The 18,318-nt window shown below is 45.1% G+C and overlaps 1 long non-coding RNA gene across 6 annotated transcripts in view; it reads left to right on the top strand.

The window, feature by feature from the left end:
- The window catches only part of LOC132378366 (uncharacterized), a 175,658-nt gene that overhangs the window by 19,534 nt on the left and 137,806 nt on the right, over window positions 1–18,318 (top strand). For all 6 annotated transcript variants that reach the window (XR_009507007.1, XR_009506998.1, XR_009506999.1 and 3 more), the window contains one exon: window positions 826–1,098. This is a non-coding gene — a long non-coding RNA (uncharacterized LOC132378366). The remainder of the gene's footprint in view (window positions 1–825; window positions 1,099–18,318) is intronic.

Raw genomic sequence — 18,318 nt, 5'->3', positions numbered from 1 at the left:
CTCTGGGAACAAGATTTAGAGACATCAATATCTGAGGAAACTTGGAATGAAATTTTTAAACTGGTTAATATTTCATCGCGATGTGCTGGTCATTCCCTCATACAATTTAAGTTGGTACATAGAGCTCATATGACTAAGGCCAAGCTATCTCATTTTTATTTGGATATACCTCCCTACTGTGACAGATGTAATAATGAAGAAGCTTCATTAATTCATATGTTTTGGACTTGTCCGAATCTTGAAAAATATTGGAAGGAAGTTTTTCAAATTTTTTCCTTACTTTTTAAAGTCAATTTTAAGCCTAACTCTTTGACAGCCCTATTTGGTACTGTTGCAGGACAAGATATTAAGCCAAAGGCATCTGATTTACATATTTTGGCCTTTAGCTCTCTTATAGCTAGTAGGACGCTTTTCTTTAAATGGAAAGATGTTTTTCCTGCTACTTGTACTCAATGGTTATGTGACGTTATGTCATGTTTAGATTTAGAGAAGATTTATTGTTCAATTACATTGTGGGGACCTTTTCTCAATTTTTTTCAAAACCTTCAATTCATTGTTTAAACTCAGTTGTTGGCTATTATTAATTTTTATCATATGAGAAGGTAATTTACCTTCTTTTTTCCTTAATGAAGAGCTTCGGTCTTGATAGGGGTTAGATCCTTTTTTTTGTAATAAATTAGTATAGTTCAATATAACTATTGATTCATATGAATATGGGGTAATGAGGTTGTTATTATGAACAGATATAATGTAATTAGTATTTTTAAAAAAATCTTTTTTGACCTTTTATATACACTTTTTTGTACTCTGTATTCTTCTATGTAGAAACTAATAAAAATATTGGAAAATAAAGAATAAAAGAAAGACCAACACCTAATGTTCAGAGGAAGAGAAGAAAGTAACACACAAGTCATGCAAGCAACAGCATACCAAACCAAATTGCATCCACGGATCTGAATCCCTGAAGCAGCTGGAGTGGGCCCAAAGCCTCGGTTTCAATTCATCATATTAGCAGAGCAAATCACCGTGAAGCTCACAAACATGAAGCACAGCAGCTCGAACAACTACAGTCATGGTGGAAATCATTTCAGTTTGCAGGTATAACTTGTTAGATAAAGAAGTTTGCAAGTTGTCTCACCATCTGTTTTACATCTGTAAGCCTCTCTTGATTTGCATTTTAGAGTTATATTGCTCTGGACCACACATTTTTAAATGATAACTTTACCATTAAACTCTGTGGTACTTCATTGGCAGTCCCAAACCAAAAATGTGCATAGACCTTAAATTTCATGGTCAGTTTGTTTTTCTGGTGTGTTAAATTCAAGAATACTTGGGGTAGAGTATTTATATTAAAAAAAAACAAATTTTTAGCAAATATTTCTCTAAATCTCTTTGTTGTCATCCAAATAATTTAAGGATTATTAAATAATTTTTGAACTTCAATTTTCTTGATTTTCCTCAAAGTGCAGTTTTGTTTTAAACATTATAATATTTAAAAACATCATGAAACACTTAAGATCACATGTCAGTTGTTGTTCAGTTGGTAACACTATCATCTTTGAGCCAAAAGTACATGGCTTCAGATTATTTTCTGGACAAAAATGCCATGCTGATATACTGTGGGAATACTTAAGATGCGCTGGAGTATTTTAGCTGTCAACTCTAAAAATTAAATCAAGGCTCTTTCTCAGGTGAGTGAACATGTCACTATTCTGCAGAAGGCCATTACTGTGGCCATTTATTATTTGTCAGTCAACATGACTGGAAAAAAATAGATGATCTGGTCATTGTCACATTGTTGCCAATGGGAGCTTGCTGTGCAGGAATTGATTTCCTACATCACAACAACTACTCTCCAAAAGTTGTTATGTTAATTGTAAAATACTATGTGATATCTGAAAGCAATGTGAAAGATGTTGCATAAATTCATTTTTGGCATTAAATTTTAGATTTCCATTAATTTCATTATGTTTGTTTGGTAACCTGGTTCCCTTGGATCTCATGGGAGGCTAGTGAAGAAATTGCAAGAGCCTTAGTTGAGTAGAGGCATACAAAATGTCCTTAGCCACAGGTGAGGTGCTGGAGGATTGGAAGGTGACTAATGTTGTTCTATTGTTTAAGAAAGGCTCTACTAGTAAGCCAGAAAATTATAGGCCAGTGAACCTAACTTCAGTAGTGGTAAGTTATTGGTAAGTATTCTAAGGGATCAGATATATATTCAGTGACCACTTCATTTAAAGTGGGCACTGAGTACATGTTCATGTTCCTCTGTTGGATGTTGGTTATGTTGAATACTGTAAGTCTAGTTCACTGGGAGCTACATGTGCTTGGTTGTTATGTGGACCTCAGACTAATGCTTCAGAGTTGTCTGTTGCATCCACCCCAGGAAGGAGACATTGCAGTTGGTCTGGGAGACAGCTGGAGTCCGTGCAGGGTTGGGAACTGGGCCCTCCCATCGCTACTGCCGCTCAGTGTATTATCCCTTTTTCTGTAAACTCTAGAGACTGTTGAGCATGAACATCCTAGAAGATAGCAGTTTCTGAGACACTCAAACCATTTATGACACCGACAATCACTGCACAAAGTCAGTTAAATCACATTCTTTCCCCTGAATAACAAATGAACCTCTTGACCATGTCTGCATGCTTTTATACATTGAGTTGCTGGCACATGGTTGGCTGGTTAGATATTTGCATTAACAAGTACATTGTACTTTTCTATGTCTTCCCAGGAATTAGCCTTTTGAATCTCTTCTGCAATGCCTCCAGTGCTACTACTGTAACAGAGGGGGGGGGGGATTTTTTTTAGCCAGATGGTAGTGAAACTCTGGAAATCATTGCCACAGACAGCTGAGGAGAGCGAGTTACAGTATTATATATATTTAAAATGAAGGTTGATAGATTCTTGATTAGCAAGGGCATCAAAGGTTATGCAAAGAAGGCAGGAGAATAGAGTTAAGAGGGAAAATAAATCTGCCATGATCAAATGGCTGGCTGAGCAGACTTGATAGGTTAAGTGGCTTAATTCTACTCCTATGTCTTGTATTTTTATGGTCTTATATCTTCTTTTTGCTTAAGAAGGCCAGAACTGTTTACCGTATTCTAGGTGTGGCGTCATATCTGTTAAAAATTTCCCAATTCCTGAATTCCAGCCCTTCACAATGTGCTGTTTTTCTTCTTGTTAGTTTCCGTATACATTTTAGATTTGCTTGCTAACCTGCTAGATCACTCATTTACAGTTTCCCTCTAATAATAAAGAATAAGTTGTCTTTTGCTGGTTCCTCTTGAAGCCTTGACCTTGTACTTCCTTAGATTATTTTAATTTGCCGTATTTTTGTCCAAACTCCCAATCTTTCTCTTTCCCATTGTAGAATCACCACATGGCATTCTCTGTGGCCTATAATCATTTCATCCGCCACGTCATTAATGTAAATAGTAAACAATTCAGGGCCAAGAATAGATTCCTAGGGCATTCCAACAGTTAAATACGTCCAGCTTGAAAAGGATCCATTTATTTCCATTTTTTTTCCCTGTGTGACAGCCCATCTTCCATTATGCAGGTACCTTTTCTCCAATATATGCACCAGGCTTGTATGTGTCACTTTGCCAAACCCCTTTTTAAAATCCAAATGCACCACGTCAGAATCAAAATCAAAATAAGGTTTGTTATCACTGACATACGTTGTGAAATTTGTTGTTTCATTGTGGCAGTACAGTCCAAGACATAAAGCATTACAATAAATAAATGAGTAGTGGGAAAGCAGAATCACGAGGAAGTGTTCATGGCTTTATGGACCACTCAGAAACCCAATGGTGGAAGAAGTTGTTCTAAAAACATTTAGGTGTGTGTCTTCAGTCTCCTGTATCTCCTCCTTGATAACTGCAATGAGAAGAGGGCATGTCCTGGGTGGTGAGGGATAAATGATGGATGCCGCCTTCTACAAGCACTTCCTTTTGAAGATGTTGTTTATGATGGGAAAGGTTGTTTCTGTGATGAAGCTGACCGAGTTTACAACCTTATGCAGCCTCTTGACCCTGTCCGTTGGAGCCTCTGTACCAGGCAGTAATTCAACCATTCAGAATGCTCTGCACCATACATTTGTAGAAATTTCCTAGAGTCTGGTCACATACCAAAGTTCCTCAAACATCTAAAGTAGTATGGCTACTGTCATGACTTCTTTCTGATTGTATCAATATGTCGAGCCCAGGATAGATCCTCTGAGATGTTGAAGCTGCTTACCCTTTCCATCACTGACCTCTCAATGAGAATTGTTGCATGTTCTCCTGACTTCCTCTTTCTGAAGTCCAAATTCAGTTTGTTGGACTTGTTGAAGCTGAGTGCAAAGTTGTTATTGTGACATCAGATTACCAGCCAAGCTATCTCACTCCAGTATGCTTCTTTGCTGCCATCTGAGGTTCTGCCAACAATTGGCAAATTTATAGATGGCCTGATCTCTCACTCAGGTGTAGAGAGAGTATAGCAGTGGGCTAAGCATCCTTGAGGTGGGCCTGTGTCAATTATCAGTGAAGAGATGATAGCATTTCCAATCCACAGTGACTGTGAGCACCAAATGAGAAAGTCAAGGATCCAGTTGAAGAGGGAGGTACAAAGCCCAGGTTTTGAAGCTTGATGATTAGCAGTGAGGGGATGAATGTATTGAGTGCTGCTGGGTGCAAGTCATTAAGGCACCTCACCCTGCTCTTCTTGGGCATTAGTATGATTGATAGTTTTGAAGCAGGTGGGAACTTTTGACTTTGAATAGTGAGTGGTTGATAATGTCCTTCAATATTCCAGCCAGTTGGTTGGCTTAGGTTTTTGGTACGCTGCCTGATAAACCATCAGCTCCTGGCCCTCTTGAAGGATGTTCTAATGTTATTTTCTAAGACTCAGATCACAGGATGCCATGGGGATTCTCATAGATGTAGCTTTGTTTTCCATTTCAAATCATAAAGGCATTGAGTTCATTGGCGAGTGAAGCATCTCTGCTATTTATGTTGTTACGTTTTGCCTTATAGGAACTAATGGCACACAAACCTGGCCACTGCTATATATTATACCTATCTACACATTATCCTCTATTAATTTTTCCTGTCTCATCCTTAAAATATTTGAACACATTTTTCAAACATGATTTATCTTTCATAAAACAAATTGAATTCTATAGAGCATTCATAATTCAATAACTATTTCCTCTTTGATTATTGATTCTAGTATCTTGCCAGCAATAGTTGGAAGGTAACAAATTTTAGAAGGAAAATCATTTGTAAACTGCAAAGTGTAATTTATCCTTATTTCTTGCAAGTGTTAAAATATCCCTTGTAGTCACACGCAACGCACTACTAAAGAAACACATGGAGGCAGAGAGAGCTGAACTCAGAATGCTTTTACTGATTCAAAATCCCATGGAGGGGAGATTCACATCTCCACTGCGCCACTGCGCGGTGGATGTGACGTCAAGACAGTCCCCAGAAGGTCTGCTCCAAGCAGGTAGTTCCAAGCGCGCTACGGCGTGTCTGCCCGCAGCTCCCGATGGCGTTTCAAGTTCCGTGTATGTGGGCCGCCACAACCCCCCCCCCCCCCCCCCCAGAAACGTCCATCAGGGGAGTGGAGCCCCCAGTCTGTATGGTAGCCTGGGTGGCCGGCCTTGCCAGCGCAGTGCGGGTACCCTCACCGGTTGCTCAATGTCCACGTGCGCCGGTTTGAGGGCGGTCCACTGTAAAAATCTCTTCCCGGCCACTCACCTCCACAAAACAGATGGTTCTGTTGTGCCGGATCACCTTGAAGGGTCCCTCCTACGGCTGCTGTAGAGGAGACCTGTGCATGCCCCTGCGAATAAAAACATACACACAGTCTTGGAGGTCCTTAGGGGTGAAGGATGGCGTGGGACCATGCCTGGAGGTCGGGACCAGTGCCAGGGTCCCTACCTTGTCCCGTAGCCTCATTAGCACCGCTGCTGGAGTTCTTCCAAACCTCTGGCCTCTGGTACGAACTCGCCTGGGACTGTCAGGGGGGCACAGTAGACCAATTCCACCGAGGAGGTGTCCAGGTCCACCTTGGGGGTTGTGCGGATGCCCAGTAGGACCCAGGGAAGCTCATCTGTCCAGTTGGGGCCCCTGAGGCGCGCCATTAGGGCCGACTTGAGATGCCGGTGGAATCGCTTTACCAAACCATTGGACTGGGGATGGTACGCTGTGGTGTGATGCAGCTGGGTGTCCAGGAGCTGCGCCAGTGCTGTCCACAAACCAGACGTGAACTGCGCCCCTCTGTTGGAGGTGATGTCCATTGGGATCCAGTTTGCAATGAGCGTCCTGGCGCAGGACTCAGTGGACGTGTCTGCGAGCGGTACGGCTTCCGGCCATCTGGTGAGCCTGTCTACCATGGTAAAGATATACCTGGCGCCCCAGGAGACTGGCAGGAGGTTGACGATGTCCACGTGGATGTGTTAGAACCTGCTTTGCGTCGGCTGGAACTGCTGGAGGGGAGCCTTCATGTGCCGCTGGACTTGGCGGTCTGGCAGTGTACACAGGTCCTGGCCCAGTGTCCGACCTGTTTGCGCAAACCGTGCCAGACGTATCTGTCCGCTACCAGCTTGATGGCCGCCCGGATGGACGGGTGGGCCAGGTCATGGAGCTTGTCAAACACCTGGCATCTCCATGCTGCAGGTACCACGGGTCAGGGTTTGCTGGTAGGCACGTTGCACAGGAGTTGATCCGCTGCCAGGCCGATGGAGACGTCCTCCAACTGGAGCCCCAATCTCGGTGTCCGACCATTGTGCTTCTGCCAGTGCTGCGAAGTCTATTCCTGAGGTCGATACGCCTACTGAGTGGAGGGAGGGGTGAGACAGTGTGTCGGTGACGACGTTGTTCTTCCCTGCGATGTGGCGGACGTCCGTGGTGAATTCTGAAATAAAGGACAGGTAGGTGCCTCTGCTGCCGAGCCGTCCATGGGTCCAATACCTTGGTCAATGCGAAGGTGAGGGGCTTGTGGTCCGTATACACGGTGAACTCCCTTCCCTCGAGGAAGTACCGGAAATGCCGGACAGTCAGGTAGAGCGCTAGCAACTCTCTGTCGAAGCCGCTGTACTTCAGCTCAGGTGGCCATAGGTGCCGGCTGAAGAAAGTGAGTGGTCGCCACTGGTCCTCGAGAAGCTGCTCCAGGACTCCGCCGACTGCCGTGTTGGAAGCGTCGACTGTGAGCGCCGTGAGTACATCGACTCTCGAGTGCACTAGGAGGGCCACCTTTGCCAGCGCCTCCTTGGCCTGCTTGAGCACCTCCATGGACTCTGCTTGCCATTTCTTTGGCCTTGCCGGCCATCAGGCTGAACAAAGGTCTCATGATGCGTACCGCCGACGGCATGAACCGATGATAAAAGTTGACCATCCCCATGAACTCCTGCAGGCCCTTGACCGTGCTGGGCTTGGGGAATTGGCGGATGGCCTGGACCTTGTCCGGTAGGGGAACTGCGCCATGTCGGTTGACTCTGTGGCCCAAGAAGTCAATCTCCGTCAGCCCGAACTGGCATTTTGCCGGATTGATTGCCAGTCCATGGTTGCTCAGGCTTTGGCAGAGCTGGCGCAAAGGTACCACGTGCTCTTGGTGCGAACTGCTGGCCACCAGGATATCGTCCGAGTAAATGAAAACGAAATTTAGACCGCATCCCACTGAGTCCATGAGCCTTTGGAAAGTTTGGGCTGCATTCTTGAGACCGAAAGGCATCCTCAGGAATTCGAACGAGCCGAATGGGGTGATAAGTCTGTCTTGGGCACATCGTCAGGGTGCACTGGGATCTGATGGTATCCCCTGACCAGGTCGATTTTGGAGAAGATGGTCACTCCGTGCAGGTTCGCCGTGAAGTCCTGGATGTGAGGCACCGGGTATCTGTTGGAGGTTGTGGCGTCATTGAGCCCTCTGTAGTCTCCGCAGGGCCTCCATCCTCTTGCAGACTTGGGCACCATGTGCAGTGGGGATGCCCACGGGCTGTCTGAGCAGCGTACGATTCCCATCTTACGGAACTCCTCCTTGGCGAGGTGGAGCCTGCGAGCTCGGGCGTGCAGCGGCGGGCCTTGCGTGGGGATGTGGTGCTGTACGTCGTGCTTGGTGTCGGCCATGGAGAACTGCAGGGTGACTATGGAGGGGAATTCCGCCAACACCCTGGAGAATTCATTACCCGAGAGGGTCACGGAATCCAGGTGGAGGGCTGGTAGCTTGGCTTCTCCGAGCTGGAAAGTCTGGAACATCTCGGCGTGGACCAAATGCCGGCCTTTTAGGTGGACCAGGAGGCAGTTGGCTTGTAGGAAATCTGCCCCTAGTAGTGGCTGTGACACCGCTGCCAACGTGAAAGTCCAAGTGAAACGGCTGGACCCGAAATGCAGTGAGATAGTTCGTCCGAATACTGGTGCCATTTGCAGCGGTGAGTTCGGGGCCTGGGACTGCGTTACGAGTGTCCATATTCGAGGGATGAGTACGCTGACTTCGGCCCCAGTGTCTACTAGGAAGCGCTGCCCAGAATGTCAGTCCCAGAGGTACAGGAGGCTGTCTCAGTGGCCAGCTGTCGTAGCCATTAGTGACGGCTGGTCCTGGCGTTTCCCAGAAAAGCACATGGTGGACGGCAGCAGCGCGCATCTGAGCCCCATCTTTGGTGATAGAAACACCAGTGTTCCGAACTTTGGCTTTGGGGCGCGCGATCGTGGCTAGGCCCATGGAGGCTGCTCCGCCTTGCTTGCTCTGCCAAAGGACGTCTGCTTTAGCCGCGACCCTGCGGGGGTCGCTGAAATCCTCACTCGCGAGGAGGAGGCGAATGTCCTCTGGCATTTGCTCGAGGAACAACTGTTCAAATTAAAGGTACGGCTTATGGCCGTCCATGAGCGCCAGCATATCATTCATGAGCTCGGATGGCGTGCAGTCGCCCAGGCCGTCCGTGTGTAGGAGCCGCGTGGCCTGTTCGAGGTGGGAGAGTCCGAAGGTACGGATCAGGAGCGCCTTAAGCTTTGTGTACCTGTCCTCCATTGGTGGCTGGCGTAGGAAGTCGATGATCCGGCCTGCTGTCTCCTGGTCGACCGTGCTGACCACGTAGTAGTACCGCGTAGCGTCGGCTGTAATGTCTCTGATATTGAACTGGGCCTCAGCCTGCTCGAACCAAACGTGGGGCTGAGTGGCCCAGAAAGTCGGGAGCTTCAGAGAGACCGCGCTGTGCGAGTTGCTCGAACTCATGTCTGGTCGCTGAGTCGCCGGCTCCAGATGAACGTCAGGGTCACCAATGTAGTCACACACAACACACTACGAAAGAAACACACGGGGGCAGAGAGAGCTGAACTCAGAATGCCTTTACTGATAAAAATAGCGCGCTTAAATCTCCCATGGGCCCCTGCGACCCATGGGGTGGACGTGACGTCAGACTGTCCCCGGAAGGTCCGCCCTGAGAGGGTAGTTCCAAACGCGCTACTGTGTGTCTGCCTGCGGCTCCCGATGGTGATTTGAATCCCTCGTGTGTGGGCCACCACACCCTTCTAATGAATGGGCTTCTAAATCCTGTGTCAGGTTTCACTTTTACTGGATGGAAGCGTAGATTCCCAATGTGAGTGTTGGGAATTCCTGAAAACTCCTGCTCCACCGCTTGACTCCATGCAAAAAACACTGAAAAAATTCTCCAGAGCATAGTTTTCTGCATCATAGGTTAAAAAAGTGTCATGCCCCAACCACAAAATGAGGGGAAAAATGACATTTGGCTGTCACATCCTTAAATAGTTGAAAGTCTTAAGTTTTCTAAAAAGGACTCTACGTATTTTTAAGATGTTCAAGAATTTTTAGAACACTGAATGGCACAAACCCCAAAAATAAAAGTTAAGTTACAAAAAAAAACATAAAGGGTTAGATTGATCTTAAAGAGGGTAAAAAAGGTCAGCACAACATCATGGGCCGATGGGCCTATGGAGTAATGTTCTTAAAAAACAGGACATTTTTTGATCTATATGCATCTTTTGAAAAATCTTCCTGAGAAAGCTATTAGATACTATAAAAATAATCCTTGGGAAGATTATTTCTAACATATCTATAAATCTTTCTAGGTTACTAAGCTCTTACCTATGGTTTTAGCAGCTGTTTCATTCCATTAATCTTGTGAACAGGAGAATACCTCGGCACAGAATTTTCTGGCAAGCTTGTATCGGAAATTCCTGAGTGTTGCACAGTTGTAGCTCAGATCCCACCGCTGTTCTGAACACACTGCTGTCTGCTATGTGTGCGTGTGTGTATATCCTGAAGTTGCTCACAGTATCACTGGCAAATGCTAACCAATTTATCAATATTATTCTGCAAGATCCAGGCCAATGTGCATTGTGGAGTTGATGGGTCTTTGGTTGAATATTTACAAGTTCTTTCTATTTACCCTTTATAAATCTATCATGATCTTGACACCTCTATCAGTTCTAACTTTGCAGTCATATCCCCAGAACCATGGTAGTAAATTATTTCTGCATCTCTCTAGGATAGTGGTCGCCAACCCATCGATCGCGATTGACTAAAGGATCTTGGAGACTTTCCCAGTAGATCCCGAAAAAAAAAAGAAAAATAAATACACAAATACTGTTGAGAGACTGTTTCCAGGTTGCGCATGTGTATAGCTCCCCCACACTACACAGTGTAATTCAGTGGTCCCCAACCACCGGGCCGCAATGAAACAATATGAGTCAGTTGCACCTTTCCTCATTCCCTGTCACACTCACTGTTGAACTTGAACACATGTGAGGTCATTACCCAAGCACGCCAAAGATCACTGGTTGGCCTCGGGTAACAGGCTGGCGGGAAGTGCCAATGCTACTGGCCTGGAGCACGGACAGACGGGCGCCGCCTCTGAACCTGTTTAGCACTCCAAATGTTCGCGGGGAACGCGGTGCTAAAATATTCATGGACCTCATTCGGGCTCAGAGTTTCATAAGTATCAGAGCAGCTACCTCACTGCAATCTACTGAAACAAACTTCTGTCAGCCGATAGATCCTACAAGGGAGGGCGGGCACGCATCCTAATGTACTCCTTGCTCGGTCGGTCGCTCTCTCTCTGGACTGCGACCACCGCAGCCCTGGTACAGGAATAGCTGCACCTGGCCAAGGAGGCGGGCGAGTGGGAGGCTGTCTAATGAGGCAATAAATCCCTCAAAACTGCTTCAGTACCCTGAGTCCAAGCGCCCTGCACTGAAAGACAAACCCATTGAGTTTTTTTCCAGTGGAAAAAATGTGAGCAAACGGGACAGCAGCTGAGAGCCATGTCAACTAAATTGTGGAATAGACGGGACATAAGGAACCTGTTTCGAGTATCACTGTATTCCCAACGCGTTTAACACCCACCCCCCACCCCCCACCCCCCCTCGGCCGGTCCACAAGAATATTGTCAATATTAAACCGCTCTGCGGTGCAAAAAAAAGGGTGGTGACCCCTGGTATTTATATGTTATTTCTACTTCTGGGTTGTGGGGTTTTACTTCCGGTCTTTTTCTGCCCTGGTGCGCATGCATGTAACTAATAGATTTAGAGTCAATCTTGCCTTCACTAAGGCTGAGGTAGGGGATCTTGCACTTAAAAACTTTGGTGACCACTACTCTAGGACCTTTAAACTCATCCGCAGGTGTGGCCATTTGGTCACAGACTGCTGGAAGAATTCAAAGGCCGGACAACATTTATAGAGGAGCAGGGATTGTTGATGTTTCGGGTCAAAACTCAGGTGTTCAGACTGAAAGTGTAGAGGTGAGATAACCAGTATAAAGAGGTTAGAAGGAGGCATGAGCCAGGAACTGGCAGGTGATTGTTAAAATCAAAATTAGAATCAGAATTATTGTCACTGATTTATGACATGAAATGTGTAGCTTTGCAGCAATAAAGTGCAAAGGCACAAAAAATTATAAATTTCAAAACTCAAGAGTGCAAATAAAAAAGAATAATGAGGTAGTGTACATGGGTTCACAGACCATTCAGAAATCTAATGGTGGAGGGGAAGAAGCTGTTCCTAAATCTTTGAGTGTGGTTCATCAGGCTTCTGTACCTCCTCCCTGATGGTAGTAATGAGAAGAGAGCATGTCCCAGATATTGAGGGTTCTTAATGATGCATGCTGCCTTTTTGAAGGTTTCCCGAGTGGTGGGGAAAGTTGTGCCCATACTGGTCTGGCTGAGTCTACAGCCCTCTGCAACCTCTATGCATTGGAGCCTCTAAGCCAGGCTGGGACGCAATCAGTCAGAGCACTCTTCACCATGTGTCTATAGAAATCTGCAAGTCTTTGGTAACATACCAAATCTCCTCAAACTGCAAATGAGTAGAGCCGCTGGCATGCCTTCTTCATGATTACATCAACGCATGAGGACCTGGATAGATCCTCTGAGATGTTGATGCCAAGAAACTTGAAGCTGTAAACCCTTTCCACAGCTGAACCCTCAGTAAGAACTGATGCATGTTCTTCCAATTTCCCTTTCCTGAAGACCACAGCCTTGGTCTTGCTGACGTTGAGTGTGAGATTGTTGTTGAGATACCATTCAACCAATTGATCTATCTCACTGCTACACACCTCCTGGTCGCCACCTGAGATTCTGCCAGCATCAGTGATGTCATCAGCAGGTTAGGAGTGGGATGATGGGCAGAATGATACTGATGAAACTACACATGCTGCCAAAACTTTACTTGAACAAAACGCAAACCATAGTTGTAGAGCACAGTGTTAGACTGGTCAGGCTTTGGCAAATACAAGCCTGAGAAAGTTTTTAGTAAGTGTTTTTTCTCTTTCTTTGTCTATTAGTACATAGACAGTGTGATGAGGATGGGTCCAGGGTTCGTGGTATGTTCTTTGTGTAAGATGTGGGAACTCTGGGAGACCTCCAGCTTCTCTGATCGTTACTGTACATCTGCATGAAGCACATTGAGCTGCAGCTCCTTAGAGACCATATTAAGGAACTGGAGTTGCAGCAGTATGACCTTCAGCTCATTAAGGACATGGGTGAATGTCAGGAGAGGGAAAGGGAATCGGTAGCCGTGCAGTGTATCCCTAGGGTCACTCCCCTCAATAATAAATATACTGCTTTAGATAGGTGTGGAGGAACAACAAGCCATAGCGACCAGGTCTCTGGCATTGAGTCTGGCTCTGTGGCTCCGAAAGGAAAGGGGGAGAAGAGGAGAGCAGTAGTGATAGGGAATTCCATAGTTAAAGAGGTGGACAGGAGAATATGTGTGAAAGGACACCTGGACGGTATGTGCCTTCCAGATACCAGGGTTTGGGATGTCTCGGATTGGCTTCACAACATTCTAAAAGTGGAGAGTTGTGGTGCATATTGGTACCAATGACATGGATTGAAAGAGGGAGGAGGTACTGAGAGAGAATATAGGGAGTTAGGTAAAAAAAATCTGAAAAGTAGATCTTCAGAGTAGCAATCTCTGGGTTGCAGCCTGTGAGGGTAGGGATAGGATGATTTGGCAGATGAATGCAGGGCTGAAGAGTTGATGCAGGGAGTAGGGGGTCAGATTTCTGCATCATTAGGATCTCTTCTGGGAAAGTATGACCTGTACAAAAAGGATGTATTACATTTGAACCTGAGGGGGTACAATATCCTTGTGGACAGGTTTTCTAGAGCTGTTGGGAAAGGTTTAAAGTAATTTGGCAGGGGTGGGTGGGAACCAAGTGATAGAGCAGTTGGTATACAACTAGATGCAGTGTGTAGAGAGAATGTGAGGAAGGACAGGCAGATGATAGAGCAAAACTGAAGTGTAACATGCAGCAAAAATCGAAAGGGTGATGAATTAAATTGACTTTATTGCTTACATCCTTCATACACATGAGTAAAAATCTTTATGTTATATCTCTGTCTAAATGTGCAATTTATAGTAATTTATATTAAATAGTATATACAACAGGACAGTAACAGGATGGTTAAATATGAACAGTCAATATAACATAGAAATACAGTTCTGTCAGCATGAATTAATCAGTCTGATGGCCTGGTGGAAGAAGCTGTCCTGGCTCTAATGCTGTGGTACCATTTCCCAGATGGTAGCAGCTAGAACAATTTGTGATTGGGGTGACTCGAGTCCCCAATGATCCTTCAGGCCCTTTCTTCACACCTGTTTTAGTAAATGCCCTGAATAGTGGGAAGTTCACATCTACAGTTTTGCTGGGCTGTCCGCACCACTCTGCAGAGTCCTGTGATTGAGGGAAGTATAGTTCCAATACCAGGCAGTGATGCAGAATCAGAATCAGGTTTATTATCACTGGCATGTGACGTGAAATTTGTTAACTTAGCAGCAGCAGTTCAATGCAAGATATAATATAGGAAAACAAACAAATAAATAAATCATTTATAGTATATGTATATTGAATAGATTAATAAACATGCAAAAATAGAAATACTATATATTTAAAAAGTGAGGTAGTGTTCATGGATTCAATGTCCATTTAGGAATCGGATGGCAGAGGGGAAGAAGCTGTTCCTGAATCACTGAGTGTGTGCCTTCAGGCTTCTGCACCTCCTACCTGACAGTAACAGTGAGAAAAGGGCATGCCCTGGATGCTGGAGGTCCCTAATAATGGACACTGCCTTACTGAGATACCACTCTCAAAGATGCCCTAGGTACTTTGTAGACTAGTGCCCTAGATGGAGCTGACTAAATTTACAACCCTCTGCAGCTTTTTTCGGTTCTGTGCAGCAGCCCCTCCATACCAGAAGTGATGCAGCCTGTCAGAATGCTCTCTGCTCTCTCTGGTACATCTATAAAAGCTTTTGAATGTATTTGTTGACATACCCAATTTCTTAAAACTCCTAATGAAGTATAGCCCCTATCTTGGCTTCTTTATAACTGCATCATTATGTTGGGACCAGGTTAGATCCTCAGAGATCTTGACACCTAGGAACTTGAAACTGCTCACTCTCTCCACTTCTGATCACTCTATGGGGATTGGTATGTGTACCTTCGTCTTACCCTTCCTGAGGTCCACAATCAGCTCTTTCATCTTACTGACATTGAGTGCCAGGTTGTTGCTGTGGCACCACCCCACTAGTTGGCATATCTCACTACTGTATGCCCTTTCGTCACCACCTGAGATTCTACCAATAATGGTTCTATCGTCAGCAAATTTATAGATGGTATTTGAGCTGTACCTAACCACACAGTCATGGGTATGGAGAGAGTAGAGCAGTGGGTTAAGCACACACCCTTGAGGTGCACCACTGTTGATCATCAACAAGGAGATGTTATCACCAATCCGCAGAGATTGTGGTCTTCCGGTTAGGAAGTCAGGGAGGGAGGTACGGAGGAGTAGGCTCTGGAACTTCTCAGTCAGGATTGTGGGAATGATTGAATGATGACAGCCAGTCAGGATGCTCTCAATCGTGCCCCTGTAGAAAGTTCTTAGGATTTGGGGGCCCATACCAAACTTCTCCAACAGTCTGAGGTGAAAGAGGTACTGTTGTGCCTTTTTCACCACACAGCCGGTATGTACAGACCACGTGAGATCCTCGGTGATGTTTATGCTGAGGAACTTAAAGCTGTTTGCCCTCTCAACCCCCGATCCATTGATGTCAATAGGGGCTAGTCTGCCTCCATTCTTCCTGTAATCCACAACCAGCTCCTTTGTTTTTGTAACATTTTGGGAGAGACTGTTTTCTTGACACCTCTGTGTCAGGATGTTGACTTCCTCTCTGTAGGCTGCCTCATTATTATTTGAGATTCGGCCAATCAGTGTAGTGTCATCAGCAAATTTAATTAGCAGATTTCAAATGTAGGTGGTGACACAGCATGGGCATGCAGAAAGTGAAGGTGTTACATTTGAATGCACACAGTATATGGTCCAAAAGATTTGAAGATTCATTTATTATCAAAGTTTGTATCCATGTACAACTCTGATATTTGTCTTCTCCAGATAAAACAAAGACAGAACATGAAACTCCTTCAGAGAGAAACATCAAACCCACCCCACTGCACAAAAAAGAATGGCACCATGATCATCGATCCCCACATCCACTCCCCCCCACACAAAAAGGATAAGAACTTTGACCCCAAACCCCCTCCCCCACACAAAACAGAAAGAAATGTGTGCAAAACACAGAATATAAAAACCACAAGTCCAAGAAAGTCCACAGTCCATAACCACAATAGTCCAATCATTACACAGAGTTATGGCAATATCATTCATTAATGAAGAGACAGATGCCACACGAGTGCAGAGGCTTACCCACCTGCCACAGCAAGCCACACAGTGATAGGCCACTCACAGACACTTTCTTAGCAGTGACAAAAAGGCAAGCAGTCAGTGCAGAACTCTCACTCACCTTCCGCATTTGCCGCATTGTCTCAATGTTTCTGGATGCTTTAATCAGCAAAGTGGAGTGAAACATTGGCTTGCACCTGGCCTCAGAGTTTCTTCGCCTCAAGGCCGTCTGAGTACATGCTCACTTCCCGGAATCTTCATGGAGATAGCAAAGCACTGGATCACTCAATCGATCTCCAAAGTGTAAATCACAGGCTCTAACAGTCCCAGAAACACGTTCAAGTTGGGAAACAGACATAAAAGTAATAAAAAAGATATTTTTGTGAGCTATCTGGCAGATGTTTATCAAGGGAGCATTGTTGGCTGGTGACATCTTGACCAGAATAAGGTAAATGGTCTTATATTGCAATTAGAGATTGGCAGGAATAACCTTGTGGGCGTCACTGAGTTACGGCTGAAAAAAACATCATACTTGAGAGCTTAACATCCAAGGAAACACATTGTATTGAAAGGACAGGCAGGTAGGCAGTGGAGATGAGGTTGCTTTGATGGCAAAAAAAAGAACTCAAATCCTTAGAAGGAGTTGACACAAGGTTGGAAGCAGTAGAATCTTTGCGGATAGAGCTAAGGAACTGCAAATGTAAAAAGACCTTGATGGGAGTTGTATACAGACCTCCAAATAGTAAGTAGGATGTAGAACACAAATTTCAATAGCAGATAGAAAACATATTTAAAAAGGACACTGTTATGATAGTCCTGGGGGATTTAAATATATAGGTACATTGGGAAAATCAGGTCGGTGCTGGATCCCAAGAATAGGAATTTGTAGACTGCCTATGAGATGGCTTTTTAGAGAAGCTATGCTTCAGCCCACTAGGGGAAAGGCAATTCTGGATTGGGTGTTGTGAAATGAACCAGATTTGATTAGGGGGTTTAAGGTAAAGGAGCTCTTAGGGGTTATTATATTATATGACAGAATTCAGCTTGCAGTTTGAGAGGGAGAAGCTAAAGTTAGATGTATCCATATTACATCGAAACATAGAAAAACCTACAGCACAATACAGGCCCTTCGGCCCACAAAGTTGTGCCGAACACATCCCTACCTTAGAAATTACTAGGCTTACGTATAGCCCTCTATTTTACTAAGCTCCATGTACCTATCTAAAAGCCTCTTAAAAGACCCTGTTGTACCCGCCTCCAGAACTGTTGCTGGCAGCCTATTCCACACATTCGCCACTCTGAGTAAAAAACTTACCCCTGACATCTCCTCTATACCTACTCCCCAGCACCGTAAACCTGTGTCCTCTTGTGGCAGTCATTTCAGCGCTGGGAAAAGCCTTTGACTATCCACACGATCAATGCCTCTCATCATCTTATACACCTCTATCAGGTCACCTCTCATCCTCCTTCACTCCAAGGAGAAAAGGCTGAGTTCACTCAACCTATTCTAATAAGGCATGCTCTCCAATCCAGGCAAACATCCTTGTAAATCTCTTCTGCACCCTTTCTATGGCTTCCACATCCTTCCTGTAGTGAGGCGACCAGAACTGAGCACAGTACTCCAAGTGGTGTCTGACCAGGGTCCTATATAGCTGCAACATTACTTCTCGGCTCCTAAATTCAATCCTACAATTGATGAAGGCCTTCTTAACCACAGAGTCAACCTGCACAGCTGCTTTGAGTGTCCTATGGACTCAAACTCGGACTCCAAGATCCATCTGATCCTCTGAGTCTTAACATTAATACTATATTCTGCCATCATATTTGACCTACCGACATGAACCACTTCACACTTATCTGGTTTGAACTCTATCTGCCACTTCTCAATGTCCCGCTGTAACTTCTGACAGCCCTCCACACTATCCGCAATACCTCCAACCTTTGTGTCATCAGCAAACTTACTAACTCATCCCTTCACTTCTTCATCCAGATCATTTATAAAAATCACGAATAGTAAGGGTCCCAGAACAGATCCCTGAGGCACTCCACTGGTGACCAACCTCCATGCAGAATATGACCTGTCTACAACCACTCTTTGCTTTCTGTGGGCAGGCTAGTTCTGGATCCACAAAGCAATGTCCCCC

The sequence above is a fragment of the Hypanus sabinus genome, chromosome 2 (genome assembly GCF_030144855.1).
Source record: "Hypanus sabinus isolate sHypSab1 chromosome 2, sHypSab1.hap1, whole genome shotgun sequence".
In the NCBI taxonomy this organism is placed as follows: Eukaryota; Metazoa; Chordata; class Chondrichthyes; order Myliobatiformes; family Dasyatidae; genus Hypanus; species Hypanus sabinus.
The sequence above is the reverse complement of the archived record's forward strand: the minus strand, read 5'-3'. Positions and strand labels throughout refer to the sequence as shown.